Genomic DNA, 23,723 nt, shown 5'->3' with positions numbered 1-23,723 from the left:
AATGGCTGTTAAGATCCGTGTAGGTATATATATGCAACATTACATAATACTTCGGAACGAAACCATGCCATGAGAAACAGCCTCAAGCCGTCTAACATGTCTTATCTCTATGCAAACATCTCCTGCATGTGAATATAGACCGCATACTCGTGGTGGCTTGAATAATCGGCTCAACTGACTATAATCATGGTTAAGATAAGAAAAAAAAAAGGGTAATTCAATTTAATCAATGTTAATTGCCAGCCAGATAACAAAATGAGCCGAGTCAGTTCCGCTTCAGACATTCGTGGAAATAAATTACGCTAGGCAATTTGATTATTATGTAATTCTAAATTAAGAACAATTACGGTGATAATATCAATTAATGGATAAAAAACAAACACAAACACGATAATATGAAAGAACTCAATATATAATGTTTATTTCGAACGGTAATAAACATACGCATTACATAAAAAGCTCAAATAAACCTTTGAAATAAATCAAAAAAAAAATTTAAATAAATATTTCGGAAGTAAAAGATGCTAATATTTTTCCCCCATTTTTCTCCAAATATCCAGAAAAAGAAGAAGAAAAAAAGAAATGAATAAAGTCTATCTTCTATTCATTTTTCCACATCTGGATTCCAACTCGAAATATGAACGATATTAAAATGAGTCTCTGGTTACTCTCCTGCGGCCATTTATGATTGAAACTATTAAATTCATATAATTTTATTTTAGTAAAATATCGACATAATAAGCACGAATATGAAAGAAGAAACAAGAATTATGTAGTTTGATTCTATTCACAAGCTTCGCCACCTCCTCGATTTTTATCATCGATTGTTTTAAATGTGTGTATAAAACGGTTATAGATTATAATACATAAGCTTGTCGCTACTATTCCTACATTACGTGCTTGTATTCGTAAATGAAAATATAAATGCCTATTTATATCACACAACAAGATGACACAGTATTCTTAATGTATGTAGATAAGCGCGCTATTTTTCCGTGAAAAATCTACTAATATATTTACGAAAAAACCACGTATATACCGATTTTCATTCACGAGCGGGCGCGTGTTTTGACGCGTCGACCAATGAGAATAAGTCTCTTATTAAAAATTTTTTTCTTCTCCTGTAATATAATCAATGTAATTGGCCGATACACATTACCAGGAAAACAAAGTAAAATTATCACGCGTGCTCATGAATGACCGCAGAATTCGAATAATAAAAGGATTTCTGTCATGTGTTAACCCGTGAAACAGTGATGATAGATAATATAAAACATTTTGTGCGACTCAGAGGAAACTAAAGAAATTCGTAGCGCTTGTTATAGTAATAATAATAACAATATAATGATATTCAAATTAACCCAAAGCAAGAAACGACAAAACTCATCTCTAACAGAAACCCCCGTCCATTCATTTTCTACAATATGTAGCACCGGATCTTTCTATAACTTCCAACGTTCTTAATCCTTTTTTTCCCCGTCATTAAATTCATGTCCGGGAAAAAAACATTTCCTGGAGAAAACAACAAGAAAATAACATGGAAGGCCAGCAAATATATTTCATCGATCGCGGCCGTGATGATGATGATTGTGATGTGACAGTTCGAAACGGGCGATTCGATTGGACCGCTTTTTCAGTGACGTAATCCAGGCCGGAAGTGCTTTTTTTTTCCCATCAGAATGTGTAGCATTATCCCTATTTTTCCTGGAGAATGGCCGAGAAAATCGATAAATATATATATATATGTATTATATTTTTTTTCCCAGCGCGTGGCAACGTCGTCGTCTAGTGCGATTTTGGCTCTGTTGTATCATTTGCTGCTGTTGGAAGCGAATGGCGTTGTTGGGGGAACAGCGACACCGAATAAGCCATAGTCTAAGATCAGGATCTGAAAATATACAAAAAAAAAAGGAAATAAGCTTGTTAAAATGTTTTTGCTATTGGGAATCACATAATTCATGAAATCACATTGAAACGTTTTGCCAGAAAAATTGGGTATAAAAGCGTCGGGCCCTAACACAATTTCCACTAGAGTAGAGCTTGGCATTCATTTATGGGCGTGCCGTGAATCAACGGGTGTTATAAAAAAAAGAGAGATCCTTTCACGCTCGGCCGTCCGTTCAACTGTCCGGCAGGTTCTAAAAGAGCTTACAGATTCCTACGCCAGAAAAGTTTGGTTCATGATGAACCCTTCATGGTAAAGAATATAGCGTTGGGGGTTGCGACAGATGAGAAAATAATTAATTCAAGAAAGAAAAATAATTCAAGAACTGTGAAAATTCGGTGAAAAGAAAGAAATAATTCCAAAATATAATACGAATAAGGCAAAAAAAAATTATTTCAGAATTAGTAGAAGCCGTTAATAATTCCGGGAGCTCTTTTTTTTTATATGCAAATACAAAAGCCACAACTGCCGAATTGCCCAACGAGGTGGCTGAAGAAATTACGCCCATGGAAAATATGGATGTTAAACATAACCAAAATATAGCAACCCAATATAAAAGCATATGTCATGAAAGAAAAGACTAATAATTAATAATATATAATATACTCTGCCCATAAAAAGATTATGGCTGTCTTATCTAAGTATGGATAGCTTCTCGATTTATCCCATTATGTCTATCGTACTTCTTTTTAAACGTGTCAATGGTGGTGGAATTCACGACCCACGGAGGCAAGCCATTCTATTTATCAACAATCCTATGAGAGAAAAACCCTGCGAAATCACAACCTGGAGTTGTCCGTTACTAAACGATACTGGTGTCCCTTTGTTGAAGCAGCTGATTGACGGTGTATTAATAAGTCGTGGTCTATCCTCCCGTTGAAAATTTTAAACAGTTCAATCATAATCCCTCCCCCCCCCCCCCGACACAACATATTCAAGAAATCAAGTCTTTTTCATATCTCAAGCTTTGTATACCACCAAGAGCACTCGCACTCGTAGCTCTTCTCTGTACCCCCCCTCAACCTAATACAGGGTCTCCAATACCTTACGTCATACTCCAGTATAGGACGAATTAAGCATCCGAAATGCGGAAGAATGACTATAGGAGAACGTGAAGAGACCTTTTTGAGAATGAAACCGAACATTCTAATCGTTTCTGTGACAACCGCTGAACAATGTTCAGAAAACCGCTAGTCAATGAAAATTCCCAAATCGGTGACCCTACTTGCATCAGGGATACTAATGCCATTCAACTCTTAAATGAAACATGGGTTGCTCGAATCAAAATGAGCGACCCTGCACTTATCCGCACAGAAAACTCCATTCCCCGTATGAGTATCTCCGCATCGCTTGGATTTTTGACTACCCTCATTAGCTTCATGTAATCTGCAAATTTGCTAACAATCCGTTGATGCCCTGATCGAGTATATTATTAAAAAGTGAAAAAAAAAATACGAGCCCGGGACACTTCTTCGAGGGACTTCACTTTCGAAACCTGTCCGATCAGAAAATTTCCCGTTCACCATAACTCGCAGTGACCTATCACTCAACACGATTCTGTCCAATTCACCAAGTTGCTCTTCAGTCCAAATCTCATGTAAACGCTTCAAAAGTTTACCATGTTGCACCACTGCCGTCTTAACGCATGGGCCCATCCGGGCACGACCCGGGAGCCTCAAGAGGACAGGGGCCTCACAAAAATGAGAAGTGGTTGAAATTTTCGATAATTTTTCAAGTAGGGACTCAAGAACATCACTTGGCCCGGGGCCCCCGATGCTCTTAAGACGGCCCTGTGTTGAACGCGAGCGAATGCCTTCTGGAAATCAAGATAAACAACATCGAAATTTTTGCCATTTCCCAAAGCTTTAGTCACGTGATCATAGAAGCAAAGGAAGTTTGTTACACATGACTTTTCCTTCCTGAATCCACGCTGGGTTTTCCGAAAGTATGTTATTCTCTTCTAGCGACTTCACCAATTACCTTTTTGATAATAATTTCCAAAATTTTTGGGAGGAAGCTCGTCAAACTCACTGGATGATAATATTCGACACGATTTTTCTACTACCCTTTTTAAATATCGGAACCACACTAGCAAGCTCCCAATCTCCCGGGACGATACCCTCAGCATCACTTTGATTCGCATTGTCCCGTTTGATTCGGGACCCTGTGCCATAGGAGGAGATAGACTACAAAGGCTGGGGGGGGGGATTGGGTGACGATATTGATTTATTTGTATGTATATACGTTAGATCAGTCGGCTCGGTCATTGACGCTGTGGGGGGGGGGATTGGCCCCTTATGTCCCTGTATCTCCGTCCATGCCTTGCACCCGATCCCCTTAGCCCCCCCTACGTAGGACATTTCCACCTACGAAAAAGTCCCGTCCCACTATTATTTTTGCACCATGCCCAGCGCCTGGTAAGTTGGACCAGGCTGAATCGTTATTGCGGAACAGAGTTGTTCATAATGGCGCAACTTGACGCTGTGGTCTATGCAAAGGAACAAAAGGCCTGGCCCACACCACGCGATTCCCCTAAGTAGTCTAACAGAATCGCTTTGAGGGACCCTTGCTTGGAACGTCACCGCTGGCGAAGCACAGTTTGAGAACTCATGGCATGGGTTGAATATGTCCGGCCTTTAGCTACTAAAGGTACCGAAGAGATAATATCTTCCACACTCTAACGTTGTATATAGGCCTACGCAAAGAAAAGAATGCTAGGGGAGAGCTTTAAGCTATTTTAGAAGAACCAGCGTGGGTGAAAAAAAAAACAACGCAATCCTCACATCGACGTCCAAAAAAATTGCTTTAAATGTCAGAGGTTGGCATTGAATAACTATTACGCAATCGTTTTTGTTTTCTCTCCCATAATACACCGCTCTTCAAATTTCAGAGCGAATCCGAATTTCGTATTCAAACGTGTGGAATACATACGTATAAACTCGTCCTGCACGTGCGTCACACACACACACACACACACACACAGGCTGATCCAGCAAAAAATAACAATAAATACCCATACGCTTTTTCAAGACGGGCTAAATGCCATAAACGGCACGTAAGTCCCATAAATAATCAGAATCAAAAGAAAATATACAGTAGGGAAAGGTACGTTATTTCAGACCATAACACACCACTATGATTCTTCATTTTGGTAGTGTATAGGCACTCGTATATAAACGCCATTTTCTTTTTCTTTTCCATTTCGAAGAGGATGTGTTATCGTGTAGCACCTTTTGAAAACGCGGAAACGAATTCCTATTCCAATGAGGATGTTACAAATTTACGAACGTCGCAAGTTCCATTTTGACCGTCAGCCAACCAACGTCACCAAGCCGGTGACAACAACAAAAAAGCGCCAAATAAAATAGAATTGAATCAAACGAGTGGGTGCTCATTATCAAGGCAAAACAGTATCTGACAAGTGCGTGTCACAGATCTGATCTTTTTCCGGACGGACGCTGCGATGTGCAGGCAGTTACAGTAAAGTCCGTTATGACGAGTTCGGCTTATAACGAATGATTCGCAAGTGATTTTCAACACATTCGCTATAACGTCAAAAGGCTTCTCAAAAATACAAAATTTCCCTTCAAGAATTAAACACGGTGGCTCTTATCTAGGCACATGCACTCCTCGTAAAAATTACTCGTAAATTTGTAAATTACGTAAATTTGTACTTCGAACACAGAATGGACACAGAGTAGTCCAGTTTAAACCCCTTCTTCCCATTTTCATTTTTTTCCACTTTGTACATGGGCTATACAGAGGCGGAGTTATTGTTTTGTCACCCATATCGTCATACGCAATTTACTGCCGTTAACGAGTTTGGTTGGAAATGAAGGTACCATCTATCGGTGGTAGCTTCAAGCTCATAAGGGAAAATATCGTATCTGTATTCTTCCCCCGGATCGAACCTGGGACCTGATGTCAACCTTCACGGTGGTGGACGAGCATCTACCACCACGCCACTCTGGAGTTCACTCAGTCACTGGCTGGTCAATCGTTAAGTCAATCTTTTGGTCATTCACACGCTTGCACACACACTCTAGTCCACTCTTTTGGTCTTTCGACATGCTCACACACTTTCTAGATCTCTTGTTTGGTCACTCACATTCTTGCAAACGCCAAAGGTCTATCGTTTGGTCAATGACTGACCTAGTTCCCTAGGCAGGGGCTGATTTATGGTCTTGTCGCCTGTGACCTATAAAATTTTGTCACCCTTTTCCCGTCCTAATACTTTTCTTGATCACTCATCCCTCAAATTTTCCGCCTTGGGCCATAGCCCACGACGCCCCCCCCCCCGTAAATACTATTCTAGGGGCTATGTGATGATTTCATTCGACTTTAGTCTCTTCCAGTGACTAAGAGAAAACGGGACCAGAACGTGAAGTTTGCAGTCATTTCCTGGAATATCAAAAAAATTCTTGCTACAAACTTTCCGATTTGCGGGTAAATGTTGAAGAGACCATACAGCCATGGAAGGGAGCAGTTATGTGATAATTCAGACCAGGGCCGGAATTAAAGGGGGGCGATAGGGGGGTGCAAATGCCCCAGGCAGAAAATTTAGGGAGCGGCAGTTTTTAGGTGGGAACAAAGAACACCTTTATAAAATTATCAAACTTTAAACTTGTGGGAAGCGGCGAAATCATGTTTGCCCCGGGTGGCAAAAATCCTACTTACGGCCCTGATTATATGAAATTCTATGCAAAAATATGTCAGAGACTTAACTGCTATGAGACCAAAAATTCAATTTCATGGCTAGAGTTCTGTTCATCCGTTAATATTAGAACGAAACGATGTAAAAGAAATTGTAATGCAGATAAAGCAGCAATTTTCTACAATTTTTGTAATCTGACAGAGCAAAATATCGATATTCGCTTATAACGAGAAGTCCGTTATAGCGACAATTTTCCTCGTGATTGTGAACTGTCGTTATAACAGACTTTTTCTGTATTTAAATGGACAGAAAATGTATTGAAACAAAAAAACAGGTTTTCTTGTCTATATAAACACACACAACTCTCTCTCTCTCTCTCGGTCTTGAAATGGAAAAGGAACTTAATTTGACATTCGATCCACGGCCGAGGAAGAGAGAACAACATTACAGTTTTGGAAGATGTGCGAAGGGCATTTCGATGAAGGAGGGTCTCAGGGGCGAGAGGGAAGCCGCATCAAGAAAGAAGAGTGAAATATAATTTGGGTCATGTCAGGGTCATGGAGGTTATGATTATGATTATGAGGATGACACTATACTGCTACATAACATAACACACACACACAAGAGAATTGAGAATGACGTGGAGTACGTCATCCGGAAGATGAGCCCGAGGCCTTAGCTCGTCCGAAAGAATAACATTAATAAGTTCGTGGATGATGCCATTTTGTGGTGACGGGGGGAATCGGATTAAGCTTCGTTTACGATGAAACTGTTTCACTTTAACAAACTTTATAGCTAAAGATCTCGCCGACGTTTATTAAAGCGATTAATGCTGACCAATAAAGTTGATTTTAAGTGGAGAAAGTCGCTAGTGGCCGGACTATCACGAAAGCTGCAATAATTCTGCTCAGTCATTACGAGTATAAAAATGTTTTTAAGGAACAAAAAATGATTGTTTTTCACTGTCTAGGTTTCAAATGAAGGCACTGCGCCACGATTATCAAAGGATATTCCGTTGCATCGTATGATACATATTATTGGGCAGGAATGCAGCTAGATATTTCGGGTATACAGTTATAATGAGCGTGACAATAGCAGGGATGTGGACGCATATTACAGTAGCAATACAGTGAGTGATCTCTCACTTATGCACCCCCCTCTCATTTATACGTTTCTCTTAATTATAAGACGATTTTCTCCACTCCCAGCTGAGATTTTCCCCCCTTGGGTATTTGGCGCATAACTGACCATTAGAAAACTGACACAAAATTCCAAAATGTTATAACTCCCTTAATATTCGTCCAATCCTAAAACGGAAAACGCTGTTCCATATTAGTTTCTCACAAGGAATCACCTGTAATTATTGTTCGGTCGATAGCATCCACCACCCTGTATAGGTAGGCCGAATGAAAAATGTGTCTAACGACATTATCAAGAAACGCGCATGTCGAGAGAAATTCCACGCTGGGCTGAAGTTTTTGACGGTCTCCTAAATCAGGGCATTTATTAAGTTCCTTGAATAATAGCATACCTTGTCTGTGAAAATGCCTGACACATTTTTGAAATGGCATATAAAACTGGTAAAATTATTTTAAGCACGGTTTTTTAAGCACTTTGTTAACGACTTAAATGTTTTAAAATTTGTGATTTAACTGTAAACCTTATAACTTGCATGATTTTAATGACGGGGGACAAATAAATTATGTTATGTCGCATTTTTTCCGTACACACACACATAAATTGATAAAACCCAATCGATAAAAACCAAAGCGAACAAACATAGCAAGCTGTCAGATAATATATAATTCAAATATTATCTTGTTATACGTCTACAGGACCATATGGTCGCATCAATAACTTAATGGAGAAAAATTTATCTTCCCTTTTTTTTCTTCTTCTAATAATCCGTTATTTTCGTTTCGGGTTTACGATTTTACCGCAATGCTAAAAATAAGACCCGCAATGTCCAAAAAAATTCAAAATAAGGGGGAGAAAATGTCTAAAAAACTCTAAATAAAAGAAAACAATGTCTAAAAAACTCTAAATAAAAGAAAACAATGTCAGAAAAATTCAAAATTAGGGAAAACAATGTCCAAAAAATTCAAAATTAGGGAAAACGATGCCCAAAAAATTCAAAATTAGGGAAAACGATGTCCAAAAAATTCAAAATTAGGGGAAACAATGTCCAAAAAATTCAAAATTAGGGAAAACAATGTCCAAAAAATTTAAAATTAGGGGAAACAATGTCCAAAAAATTTAAAATTAGGGAAAACAATGTCCAAAAAATTCAAAATAAGGGGGAAAAAATGTCCAAAAAGTTAAAAACAAGAGAATATCGGAAAATTCAAAGTAAGGGAAAACAATGTCTGATATTTTTGAACGAAGATCAATTGATCGCTGAAAAATAAAATTGGAGCTCCGAGAGCTTTTTGTTTTTGTTTTTAAGTGGCTGCGAAACGAATGTTTTGATGCTAAATAAGCGTAAAAATTTTATGATTTATTTACTTTTTAGAATTTGTCTCAATGATTAATGGCTTGTTAAACCGAACGCGTTTTAACTTTCAGAAAGAAAAACAAAAGTAAAGAAAATTGCAAACCAATTATTTTTGGATTCTTAGATACTATGTTCTTCCAGGATGTTACTGAGCCCTACGGCCCATCATCGATCATATATTAATCATGGCCGCATAACAAGGAAGAATTTCAATAAGAAAATATTTTTAACAATGGATAAAAAAGGGAGGAACAGCGTTTCACGCTTTGTTGGAGCCCATTTTGCGACAGACATCCATTTTTCTTTTTTCTGGCTCCGGGGCCCCAGTAAAGAAAATTTATGACACTTTTTACAAAGTTTTTTGGGCTATAACATCATTTTATGATTCTGCTATGATAGATAGATAGCCTTTATCTCATGACCGTGTTTTTCATGTCGCGTGGCACGTTGATGTTTATTTCTCGAATATCTGGGAACCTGCGGCGGAAGATTTTAGACCTACCTGTTGGTGCTCGGAATAGACCTATTGTGTTTTATGTAGGAGATGTTTTTTTTCCTGTGTTAATTCAGAAGGATCCAGGCCAATACGGTGAAAATCTGAGCGGAAACAAATCTCAGCTCTCTTTTGCAAGAATATATTCCAATCCACATTACAGAAATAAAGTGACACTTGCTCCTCTCCTCCAACTTCCATACTACTACACCAAACACCAACTCTGACCATATCGCTATATTACAATTTACTGCCATTAATGAGATGGGTTGGAAAATGAATGCGCTATCTATATCGGTGGTTGCCTCAAGCCCGTTATAACGAAAATATCTTGCCTATATATTCTCCCTGGGGTTTGAACCTCGGACCGTGACAGCAACTTTCACGGTGATAGACGATCATCTTACCACCACGGCACTTTGGAGGCCCCTCCCATACTGTGCTTCAGTACAGTAATTTTGGTTGATCACTTATATTTTTCGTATTTTATGTTGAGCTTTTTTTTTTGGTAACTTAACAGAGGAAAATACTTAAAAATACAGTCGGCCCCACTTAATCGGATAACGGATACAGAGAAACCCCCCTCCCCGGCCTCCGCTTAAACGGATAAAATCCACCAGCACCAATATGATACCAATTATTTTTAGCACCAATTATTTCTCCCACAGAAACAATTTCAACTTTTCCTCACTTAATCAAATACATACTACGCTTCGCACGCTAACTGTTAACACATATCCAACCACTATACACATATTTTTTTTATTGAATGAAATATTTGGAATTAATGGAAAATATGTTACTAAGGTTTAGATTTAAAAAAAGCATTTGCGAGTAGGCACCAGCCTCCAAGTATTCGAGTTGTCTTCAATACGTACATCTAATTATTTAATTTCTTGTTCTCTGTAAAGCCAATAGAGGACGCTAACTTTCCTAATCAAGAGTAAAAATCGGGTGTTGTGATCATTCTTTTTAAAAATAATGTCAGTTTCATTTCTGATGTCTGATTTATTCGAGAAACTTTATTAATATTGATCCTTCATCAGTTTCCAACATATATATATGAATTATATTAACGTTGTAAAGTGGCAATTGAATTGTTTCCCGCTTAATCGGATATTGTGTGCTGGAATCGTTAATATCACGATTAACGGGACCAGCTGTATATAAGATCGATCTCTAGGTATCCGGGATACAGATCTGTTTCATTAAGGCTTTATTTGGCCTTCCAAGGCCTATTTTAATATAGGTCTTAGAAGCTCAACAAAATTACCGTAGTGTTTTAAACCCTTCTCATGTAATATTAATTTTATATACGCACAACATGAAAATTGGGAACCACTGAAAAGTACAATATCTATTTCTCCGTTGGGCGGTACCTTGGTTGTCGGCTGAAGTTGATTTTCTGCGGTTTTTCAACTTTGAAGAGCAAATGTGAGCAGATTTGAAAAAGTGTCCCGCAGAGAGCAGACAGACCTACAACACGATATACTTACATAACATTAAAATTCAAGAATTTGCCATTTTCGCTTAAAAATATGGACGACAGATGGTTTCACCAGTACAACATGAAACAAATCTAGCTCCTGTCGACATAAATGTGTTAGGGTCATGCATATTCAGACACACAACATGCCTATACATATAACCAATTCGTTAAAGACTCCTAGAGTAATGTTTTCACGAGGTTCATGTATGGTTAAGTAGTATCTGTTTCTGCTCAAACGTCAAAACACTTCCATGGGTAAGCAAGCATGGAAAAGGAGGTGCTGATAATAATGCAGATCAATCAAAGGATACTACTCATTCAGCAGACCGATCCCGTCGATTACGTGCAAAACTGATCAATCCCAACGATTGGCAACTAACCAGAAGTTGCCGCCCACTTACACGTTGCTGGAGCAATAACGGGGATCATCCACAAGATTGATGTCGATATTCCATCCATAGAATTTAAAACCTTCGCATTAGTGCAGATGCGATTACCAGGCATAATCTAGTGAGGCCTTTTAAAGTTCGTGCTCTCATTGCCATTATTCACAATGATAGATATCTTATGATGACTACGCGAGGGATGTAAACACGAGACCAACCGAAAGGAATACCTCACAACCCCTTGCATCACTCGTTTTGCAACTTCGCGTAAAATAAAAAAAGCACAATTTCCCATGCTTTTCCTTTCTGAACGGCAGCAGCATCCAAACAAGGAGGGGAAATTGCAAAATCGTGGTTAATTAACGATCAATTGTATCCCGAGGAGCAGGTGCGATTTGCCACGAACAACAACGGAGTAGATAGACTATTTGTGACTTTCCTGACCGCAATTTGCTATTTACTTACCTACGTTTTATATTTAGGTACGACACGCGACCTTGAATCAAGGGAGGAACAATAAATAAATAAAAGGCGTAAGACAGACAGACTCCATTTAAACGAGAGAAAAAGAAGGACCGTGAACCAACGAAAACACGCGCGTCCAAAGGAGGAACGTTAATTGCTTCGTAATAATAATTCGGAAGAGGTGAAGGTGACATTCACATCACCACTACCAGATGCCCACTCTGATAACAATCATGGACCCAATGCTTGAAGAATGGATGAAATGCAAAAAGGGGGAAGGGTTCAATAATTCCATGTCCGTTTCCTCTCGTCCACGCTATCCAAGTCCATGGCTATCCCAGTGCTGTTTAGTATTCCATCTGAGTCACTAGCTAGGGACGATGCAGCAGAGTCCTTGCCGCTAAACATTTGCGTCCCCTCAAAGGTCGTTGAGCAGCGTTCAAAAGAGAGAACATCTGCCCATGTTTTTTTTTGTGTTGTTGTTGAAGTTCTCTCTCTTCATTCCAGCTAGTCTTCGTGGCTGCCTAATGATGATGGTGCTCGTCATCATTCTGCTCCAATGACCCATACGTGCCTAGCCCGATCGAGAAAATGGAAAAGAGGAGAAATGAACAGCTGGGACTATTATCTCGGTTCTCTGTATATATCTTTGGGGAGAAGTTTCCAAGTTGCTGTCGAAGATAGACTCTTCTCTCCCTAGGCCACAGTTTCTCAACCGGGATTCCGTGGAACACTATAGGGAATTAGCAATGCAATGCGTGGGAATAGCAATGCAAATGGTTGTTTACAATGATATGATGATGGGGGGGGGGGGGGGTCTTTGATGGTTACGAGATTTACACAGAACCCAAACAAACACATGAATATTTCTATAATACCTAAACTGTAGCTATTTTAATATTGTGACACCGAATGAAAAATTTTGCAACTGTTTGATACTAGAACCCAGAAAAGCTCTTACAACTGGAAACTATAGATATTACTTTAAGGATTTTTATACTGTTTCTTACACGGATATTATTTCAAGAGGTTTTTTTTTATAACGTTTCTAACATGGATATTATTTTTCAAAGGGATTATTAAAAATGATTATTATTCTGAAAGGAGTTTCCAACACGAATGTTATTTTTCTATAGGTTTTCTAACATTTCCAGCATGAATATTATTTTTTATATGGACATCTTTTTTCAGCCACCCCGTCGGGCATTTTGTCAATGTGGTGGCCTCTGTATTTCTATTTGTATGACTGTTATTTTGCAAGGAATTTTCAGCATAAATATGTCATTTCTCAAAGATTTTTTCGAACATTTCTTCGAAAAACAACCTTCGAAGGGATGGCTCTTTCATACTATATGGAAAGATTCTGGAACAGAAATATTGATCCATCAAGAATGTGGCGCTTTTACAAGGGTTGTAGTTGACCAATCATTCAAAATCCATCATACAAAACAAGAAAAAAACTCACAATGTAGAAAACCAAACATTTCGTGATTTCAATGTTCATGTTATGATCACATATGTATTATATACTGTGCTAGGTTCAAAGGTTGAATTTTTTTTTTCCCGAGCAATGGCAAGAACCTATAATAAAGATGACAAGTAGTAGTCTAAATAACGAGGCTATACCACCAGGCTATCTGACAGTTGCTAACTACAAACATCGTAAAGGACCCAGGCGTTAATGCACAATAAAAAGTAAAACCAGTAGAGCTGGTTCCATCCTCACCATCATCGACAAGGCCATTAAACTACCAACAACGGTATTGCCTTCGGGAAGATTTCTTTTTAATATAATAATAATAATAATAATAACTATTTTCTTGATTATGATAATATAAATAGGTAAATAAAATTCCCTTTCATTCTCGAAGAACAGGTCGACCCGTCAAGTGAAAACTGGAATGTTTATTAATGGGATTATACTACACACATATTTTGTATAATCCATAGGAAAAATGCAGCTTATTTTTTTATTGTTGATTATCAGATAAACTATGATGTATTATAGAAAGCACATCGGCGAACTAGATATTGATAGTACAGTAGTATAGTAAATATAATCCGAAGGCAACTAAAATTTATGGCATTCAGTGTTGATGGAGAATTAATCAGCGCCTACAGGCGTTATTATAAATTCCATAACATGGCTGTGAATCCCATAAATTACGGACACCGCATCGTCCTGTCACCAAACTTACTTTATTGTACGCAGAAATGTTTCCAATACGGCAGATGAGGTTTTATCGTCACAAATATCTTATCACACCTAATTTGGTTTACTCATCACTGGTTAGAACGCTTTCCGTAGCTGTTCTCAATTGTGTGTACATACACAGGGTGCACAGGGAGTATGACATTTTACTGGGGAACCGTTGATTCTAGAGGTATACTTCCAATTAGAATTAGGCTGCTTATAATATATGCACATAAATTCTGTATCACAAGTAAATCATTTAGTGTCATATATATTGGGTGGCGCATATTTTATCTATCACTTTGAATCGACGACCCTGTAAGAATGCTTGTGCGCAAGCATGGCATACCCACATCAATTGGGGGCTGGCTTAAATCGGACAATAGTAGGCTATATCATGGACTGTTGACCGGTGCAGGTGCGGAATGTGCTAACATCACTGACTTTGATATGGATAGCGCTTCAGGTTATAGATCGTGGTTGTGATAATTGGCCCTAAAGCTTTCGCGGGTGATTCCAGAAACTGCGAATTGAATTGTTGCATCCGAATTCGGAAGGCAGATGACAGCACTTCTTGAGCACGTGACAGACATTCTTCAGAATCAAAACTAAAAGTTAGGTTCACAACACTTATATGGCACATTCCGACATGCACCAATGCACATTAGAAATTTCTCAGAAGAATGATTACGAAGTGCATGTCCGATTTAATAGCAGTAACTGTCAATCCACATATAGTTAGTAAAGCCTATAACTATACAGTTACTATTATTAGGAAAATTCAAACTGAAGTCGATCTTTGGACAACTCTCCCCCCCCCCCCCCCGGCCTAGAGCACTACCAACCTTCCCGTTGTAGGTGTTTCACTGAGTTCCACTAAGAGTTTTAGTCGCAATATTTCCACTTAAGGTGTATTTCATTCTCAACAACTGTATTTCTATCTCACAGATAGCTCTCTCTTGGGGCTCCTCAATCCCCTTTTACTACATTTCCAGCCGTGCCATCCACTCCCCAAGGATATTCCCGGCCTCCCAGGATTAGAACCAGCTAGTTAACGATGTTTTCAGGATTATAATTTCAAACTCCACCAAAAATCTCAAACCTCGACACTAAAACTCGCACGGAAAAGCATTTTATGCACGCGACTCGACCCTGTAATAGTATAGTTCCCATAGTTGCTGCTTCCCGAGGAACTGATTCCTTCCTACCAAATGGATGAGATTCTTCCTTCAGGAGGAGGGAGAGGAGGAGGGTCACCTTGAATTTCAAAATGTGACGGGGGGAAAAAAAATCGAACTAAACTTCTCCATGGTCGATCGAGGAAAAGGACTTATAATATAAAAAAAATAATAATAAGTTAATAAATCAGAAAAGACGGGAAGGAAATATCAGAAACAAAAAAAAAGTATGTTGGGAATTTCAAGCACTTTCTTATCAGCCAAGAGAATAAGAAAAAAAACTGTTGGCAACGTATAGGCTCTAGCAGTCGGTGTGTGAAGAGACAGAAAAAAAGACTCTCAGGAATATAAAAAAAGAGTAGATTGAGATGAAAGTCTCAAAAAAAAATAATAATAATAAAACGATAAAAAAAACTAAAGACTTTTCGAGTGTCTGCACTCGAGAATTACATCATTAATTGAACAGGAACCTCTCGAGTTGCAGGCCAAACTACGCTTATGTACACACACACACACACACATACATACACAAGAGCAAGAATGCGAGAACCTCAATATAGAAATTCACACACACACACACACACTCTCGAAATGCAATTGCCAAAACTTTCGCATAAAAAAAAAAAAATTTTACGCTGCTGTTTATATTTTCATTTATGATATGAATGAGAAATCAACCGATTACGTTTGGCTTCCAATAACTACAAGATATTATATATTATGATGTTATATACAGTGTTCTTTGACCTTCTTCACAGCAGCTGTGGACCGGTGAAAGTAGTTGAAATAATTTCGCGGGATGGCAAAAAAATAACTAAAAGAAATGATTTGCGTACCGGCAAAGACATATAAATAGGAGAAATAATTTGTGGATCGGGCCTGAAATCGGAGACGTGATTTGCAGCCTGGCAAAAGGCAAATATCAGAAAATAGGAAAAATCAATTGAAAAATAATAAGAAAAATAATTTGCGGACCGGTAAAAAATAAATAAATAGGAGAAATAATTTTGCGGACATGCAAAAAAAAAGAGTGAGAAATAATTCGCAGTTTTTCCCGAGACGGCTGACAGGAATAGAAACCAAAATAGAGACTATATATGCCAATACAGTATACGAATTGGTGAAAATACTTCGTGGACCGGAAATATACTCTCACCGGTTCTTGGGCCAGTGGTTGAAGAATACCGACACTTAGATGGAGTCACCTTCGCTTTGTTCTCTACTATTCTGTATCTCAAAGCGAGAGGAACGTAAATCGAAAGATTCGATTTCATTTGGAGAGACAAAAATTACTTTTTCAGCATTAGAATAACTATACAGTTCAATCTCCCCTGGGGGGGGGGGGGCTTTCTTCATATAAATTACAAAACATTTAAAAATAAGCAGTTTAATGTCAAAAAAACTCAAAAACTGTTACGTTCCCCTGGCTTTAGAAATACAATTATTTTTCCAATGCTTGCAAGAACAATACTCATGTGTGGGTGTGATAAATTTCACATGGTGAAGAAAGTTTTGCTGGATTTTTAAAAAAAAAACCTGCTGTAAGAAAGACAAATTTAATATTTTGCGTTTCTATGTCTATTCATTTTATACCTACTTTTGCCAAAACGAAATATTCATGCAAATACACAAAAACAAAAGCCACAAGCTATCTATGCTGGCGATCAGATCCAGGTTATTCTAAAAGTGATGTCCTGTCGCTAAGTTTCTAAACCAGTGTTTCCCAAAGTGGGCAATATTGGTCCGGGGGGGGGGCGAGAGAAGCCACGGGTATAAAATGGGATCCTATGGGTTCGCTTGAGTTGGGGGGAGATGAGAGAAAAAAATTTTGAAGAAGGGGGCGATGGAACAAAAAGTTTGGGAAACCATGTTCTACTAAACTGACAGATGATTTAACGTCATCAGTAAATTTTCATACAAATCCGCAAAACTCTTATCAAGTTTACGGCAAAAAATTGTATGTGATTCAAGATACATTCTTGAAGAACTCTTCTCTTTATGTCTGTCCAATTCGAGACCCGATTCCCAATTCAAAATGTCAAAACCATTGATCTCACCTATATATTTAACTTGTTTCCTATCATACATGTAACCATTTCTTAACCTTACTGTGAAGAACCAATCGAACGCTTTTTGAAAGGCTAAGTAGACAGAATCCATTATCTCTCATTATTTTTCATTGTACTCGATAGAAATAAATATTTGATAAAGAAAATAATATCATACATATATGCCAAAAAGAATCAGAAAAAAAACTCAGACAACGGTATATTTGCTCAGCATAATAAAAAATTTTATAATTAACGTAGTAGACGCTCGTTATAACGAGCCCTTAGTTCTTTGGACAACGGATGTGTTATGTAGGGATGTCGTTGTATCGAACTTTTAGAGAAAAAAATTAGCTTCTGAAGAAAATTCATACTTAGACGAAGTAAAAAATTATTTATTCATTTTGTTATAATGTAAGCAATTGTAATTAAAATTCAACAGAGAGAAAAAGAATAATAAAATTGTTATACTTAATTGCATGCTCACACTTATGTTGAGAATCCTCCAACATTAAAAGTCAAGGTCAAACACAATTTTGGAAAATGAAAAACACGGATTTTGTACATTTCATGGCAAAAAAGATGCTGGGCAGGGCTGAGTTCGGACCTTGTATTGAATTGAATGGTCTCTTTAGGTCGTTATGTTGGATAAAAAGCAACATGAGATGAATAGGAAAAAAAATTCGGATTTATCGTACCGGTCGTTATAGTGAAACGACCGCCATAACGAATGGTTGGTATTACGAGCGTCGACTGCATAATTATATATATTATTATATAGATATATTGTATATCATTTTAGACAACTACTATACAGACTGCGTAATTCTCTATATCTCTTTCAGATGTGAAGGGAGGTGTGTATCCGGTTCTTTAACGTTCACTGTATAATATAGACACAAATACTGCCTTACATTACATAGGTCTCGGAGAACTCCTTATTCGTAAAAATTTTAAATTTTTCTAATACGAAAATAATTTTTAGAACGAGAATTTATTAACGAGAAATTTCTAACTTATATGCGGTGCAGTATTCATTCACAATTATCAGAATTTTCCCCATAACTTGAAACCTTTGAAATAGCAATTCCAACAGTTCATTAACCCACGAAAATTTAAAAAATAAAATAAAATAATAATCAAAGGGCTTTTAAAAAAGAAAGAGAGAGACAAACTGGTATTACTTTTGTTCTTGAGATAAAAGGAAATACCCGAAGATTTAACGCTGGAAAGAAATTACCCAGCTCACAGACACAACAGTTGTATTGTATTGCATGGGGCCAATCCTCCCTTGAGAACATGACCTTAAACTTTCTTTTATATACTGTACAAAATAAAAAGAGAAAAAAACTCTCTTTCATCTTATTCCTTTTTTTTTTTTTGCCCTCCCCCGAAACACCATACAAAGTGAAATATTCTCTTTTTAACTGGTCCATTAAATAAAACACAAAAATAATAATAATACATCGAAGCAGTTGTATTATCAATGAAGCAGAAAAATAGAGATTGTAACAACAAATGTCTCAAAAACAACTGCGGTTTAAAAATAAAGAAAACTACTACATACGAGAGATACAAATCGGGCTATTAGAGAAAATTGCGAGATAGAAAATGGAAAACCGAAACAACTACGAACGAACCTGTTTTTTTTTCTGTTGCGATTATGGCCGTACCGTGGATGACAATACGAGGCAATAGATGATGATTGAACGAACTTGGCGTGTGTATGCATTAAAAAGTCCAAAAAAAAAGCTGCCCACTATTTTTTTACAATACGATAGCTTTTCTCTCTTACATAAGAGATAGTATTGTATATTGTGTAAGAGGCAATGTTTTTTTTTTTAAACTATATTTCATGCACACAATTCCACGCTACATTACGATAATGGCTTCCTTTAACACCTTTTTTCCTATTTACTTGTTCTTCCGCAGTTCAACGCCCCCCTTTGGGAAGTCTTTTTTTTTTTGACTTGTCTAGTGGTCATTTAGTTCATTCTTTGCTATTTCTTTCTCTCAGGGACCCCGCCCAGTGGATCTTCTGTTTTCCCTCGAGAGCTCTCATACAGCCATTGGAAATTGTTAACTGCGAGAATTGCAAAATCTTCTATTTGGACGTTTCTTGAGATAAGGGTGAAGAGTTTGGAGAGGTAATGGTCTTGACAAATTCTGACGATTTGACACATTCAAATCGTCACAAGTAGAAGGTCACGAAAGTCTATCTAGTTCAGTGTTTCTCAACCTATGATCCACGGACCAGAGGTGGTCCACAAGCAGAACTGATAAAATTATTCACCAGTTGTAATTGATATTAGTAATATCCATACGGATTTAAATAAATCTATACTTTCATACTTAGGTTCATCATAAAGCATCGAGGAAAATGCAGGAAATCGGAATCCTAAATACGGAATATATCACTAAATTTTCCACAGAATTTCAATTTATTGCTTTAAATGCAATTTACTAGTTACTGCTAAAAATTGTTGAGGGGTGTGGAAATAAAGGGCTGCTACAAATCACAGTAAATAAATCACTATAGCAACCTGGCACCTGGAATTTGTCAAGACCTGCTTTAGACTAAAAAAATAAAATAAGCTTGAGAAAAATGTCAGAATCATGGTTAGGGGCCATTCAAGTATTCCGTCAGCATCGATAGTGGGCAGGAGGGGGGGGGGATGTTTCAGATTTCCTGACTTTTGATGAAAAGGGGTTTGAATGATGCTTATGTCATCAACGCCCCGTTACAAAAATATTAAATATTCTTAATGACATCTTTATTAGAAATGCGAAAAACGAGAAAAACGTTTTCCTAATATGTGGGCATAAGAACTAAAATCCCTCCGCCCTGGGGCCTATTGGTGAGTCCTCAAAAGACCTTATTCTCTTGTAGACCTCTCGAACCTAAAGAGACGCCCCCCCCCCCCGCATATCCTGTCACACTTATAAAGGGTCAGCCGAATGGTTCTAGGTCCACTGAGTGTGTCAACATGCGTTGTCTTTGTGTGATTTGATAGACTCCCGTACACACGCTGATACATGAACGGAGGGGGTGATTGTGGTTCACCGAGAGTGTGCATTCGCGAGGGTGATTGTGGGGGGGGGGTATTGAATACTTTCGCTTACCTTGCCGCCCTATGTATATTCTCGAAAGCTAGTCCCAATCAGAAGCGAACGCAGGATCGAGGGGCACAAAAGGCTTTGGGGGAGGGGGGGGGGGTTGGAATGGTAGTTCGAATTTCTTAAAAAGAAGTTTTTTGAGTTCTTAGCCTTTAAACAGCATTGAAATTAATAGATATTGATTATAATAGCATATAAAGGTGTATTTTCTTCCGATATTTAATTTTTTTTCCATTAAAAATAAATTTTTGATCGTCTGGGGGGGGGGCATAAGGGGCGAATGTCCCCCCCCCCCCCTCCTTGCGTACGTCTCTAATCCCAATATGCGTTAGGAGATAGGAGGCAGAGCTGACAAGGGGATCAGAGTTTTGCTGATGGGGGGGGGGGGGAGGAGGGAGTCAAAAGAGGCTAAAAATCTGCTGACGTAACACTTGAATGGCCCCTTATCCCTACATATGCAGTACCCTTTTTTTTTAAGGGTGAAATCAAAGGGACGCGTGAGCTTTTCGAGCAGAAATAAGGTTAATTTCATTCATGCTCCTCCAACAAGGGCAACAAGACCCAGAATGTAAAAGAGGGTCACGACCAGGAAGTTACAGTATGTGACACGACAAGGAGGAGAAGGACACCACGGTCAGAACACGGCGGGTGACGGTAGGTTACTTACAAGATAACGGTTCATCCTCGAGAAAGAGATCACACGCGTCATGCTGACCGACAGCGTCCACCACAGCGTGATGTCCATCCGCATGTGAACTAAAAAAACGCACAACAAAAAAATGGAAGGAAAAACAATGGGGCGGACAAACCGTTTCATTCTCGATGCAAATCGTTCCCACACGGACAGATTATATTTGTCATCTTTGTGTGTGTGTGCCATTGTCCTCGCCGGGCGGCAAATCTGTTGTGTGAGTGTATTAAGGTCGACCCCGTCCATTGAAGAAAGGGTGTATACTCATAAAATAATGACTTCGCGTCGTGCGTTGAACAAGATCATCATGTTTTATATAGAAGTCAATTTTCTCTTGTCTCTCTCAGGGCCGCCCTTGCAAGATGCAGGGCCCGGTGGGAAAATAAAAACGCAGACAGAAGCGTCATAATAGTTTCGAGACCCCCCTTAGCCCCCTATTATATATATATATATATATATATATATTCTGTGGAAGCGGGAATCGGCATTCAAAAATTCCTACACTATTACAAAACACACAGAAACGCTGAAAAATATAGACAGAATTAAATGTAAATTAAAAAAAACACACAATAATAATTAATGTAAATTTCGAACTGAGGAAAAAATTTTAAATTTATTTAAGAAATTATTCCAAAAACCAAAAAAAAAAATTAAGACGAAATGAAAGAAACTATCGAAAACTGATGAAAATTCAGAATCGATGAATAGGAAATAAGAAAAATAATTGACGGAGATAACTCCAGTGCCCATGAAAACTCAGAATAAATGAAAGGAATAATGCAAGCATCCACGATAATTCAGAAATAATTCCAGAATTGGTGAAAATTCAGAAATAGTTCCAGAATTGGTGAAAATTCAGAAACAATTCCAGAATTGGTGAAAATATAGAAACAATTTCAGAATTGGTGAAAATATAGAAACAATTTCAGAATTGGTGAAAATATAGAAACAATTTCAGAATTGGTGAAAATATAGAAACAATTCCAGAACTGTGTGATGAAAATTAAGAATTTCAGAATTGATGAAAATTCAGAATTTTAGAATTGATGAAAATTCAGAATTTCAGAATTGATGAAAATTAAGAATTTCAGAATTGATGAAAATTAAGAATTTCAGAATTGATGAAAATTAAGAATTTCAGAATTGATGAAAATTAAGAATTTTATAATTGATGAAAATTAAGAATTTTATAATTGATGAAAATTAACAATTTCAGAATTGATGAAAATTCAGAATTTTAGAATTGATGAAAATTAAGAATTTCAGAATTGATGAAAATTAAGAATTTTAGAATTGATGAAAATTCAGAATTTTAGAATTGATGAAAATTAAGAATTTCAGAATTGATGAAAATTAAGAATTTTATAATTGATGAAAATTAAGAATTTTAGAATTGATGAAAATTCAGAATTTCAGAATTGATGAAAATTAAGAATTCCAAAAATGACACTAATTTAGAATTTATTGAAGAAACAATTCCAGAATTGTGAAAATTCAGAATTTATGAAAGTAATAAGCAGAACTATTTTTTTCCAGATGAAGATACAGAATTCCAGAATGGATGGGAATTTCCAGAATTTATAAAAGAAATAACTCCAGAATTAATAAAAATTCAGAATTTATGAAAGAAATCATCATTATCGTGTGCCCCCCCCCCCGAAAAAAAAAAAACGTGCGACCCAGTGTGACCGCACCTGTCACACACACCCCTAAGGGAAGAGGCTCTGGTCTATCTATCTCTCTCTCTCTCTCTCATCTCGAACACATCTTAGGATGATCTGGGAACAGTTCCAAAGACCTTCTTCTACTTTGCCTCGCTTTCTTACCTCAAAGCTAACCTTTACTTGAAGAATATATATAAAAAAAAAGAAGAACCACACAGCAATTGATGCGATCTAACCACGGTGTTCCGCTAAAAATATCTAAATTTCCTCTCTCTCTCTATTTTTTATTCCGGAATGATCATTCAGCATGACATTTCCAGTGGTTCACCAAAGGTGGGCCGAAATAAGAGGGGGAAAAAAAAGAAATTAAGGAAGAACAAGATTGTGGTGCAACAACTAGGAGATGAGGTCGGAGGATTTCTCTCAAGGTAATATAAAGAGCGACAAGATGGAGGAAAAAGACGACTTCAAGTACAGATTAAGAAGGAAGTGTGTGTATGTGTTTTTTTTACATGTCTCTTGGAGACAAGAACTTGCACTTAATTCTTTCATGCCGGAAGGCCATGGCCGACCTACGACTTTTCTTATTTTATTTATATACATACTTTATATATAGATCGACACAGTCTTTCAGTTTGACAAGTAAGTACCCACGAGAAGGTGTTCCGTCTTATTTTGTTTGGCTCTCGTTCGCCATTCTCTCCGGTATAATCCGCTCGCTGCGAGTCACAAATGAAACGTTCATTCTTAATATTTATGATACGTCACGGTGACATTTTTTTTCTTCTAGGTGGAAAAGTGACACATTCATTGCATATTTCTCCAACGGGACAGAGGAATCGGCGCTATTTTTAGTTTCCGATGATGGGAACAATATTCGGCACGTGGAATCGTATATTCGG

At 37.6% G+C, this 23,723-nt stretch overlaps 1 protein-coding gene across 2 annotated transcripts in view; it reads right to left on the bottom strand.

Annotated features, from left to right (window-relative positions):
• Positions 1-405: 405 nt before the first annotated feature.
• Positions 406-23,723, bottom strand: part of LOC149087081 (uncharacterized) — a 76,221-nt gene continuing 52,903 nt past the window's right edge. For both annotated transcript variants that reach the window (XM_089231313.1, XM_089231312.1), the window contains exon 3: positions 406-1,888. The gene's annotated coding sequence lies outside the window, so the exon portion shown is untranslated. The remainder of the gene's footprint in view (positions 1,889-23,723) is intronic.

This window comes from Pholcus phalangioides, unplaced genomic scaffold, assembly GCF_987345545.1.
Source record: "Pholcus phalangioides strain wild (caught in Gottingen) unplaced genomic scaffold, Ppha-v1.0 ptg000004l_1, whole genome shotgun sequence".
NCBI classification, from domain to species: Eukaryota; Metazoa; Arthropoda; class Arachnida; order Araneae; family Pholcidae; genus Pholcus; species Pholcus phalangioides.
This window is presented reverse-complemented; position numbering and strand designations above follow the sequence as displayed.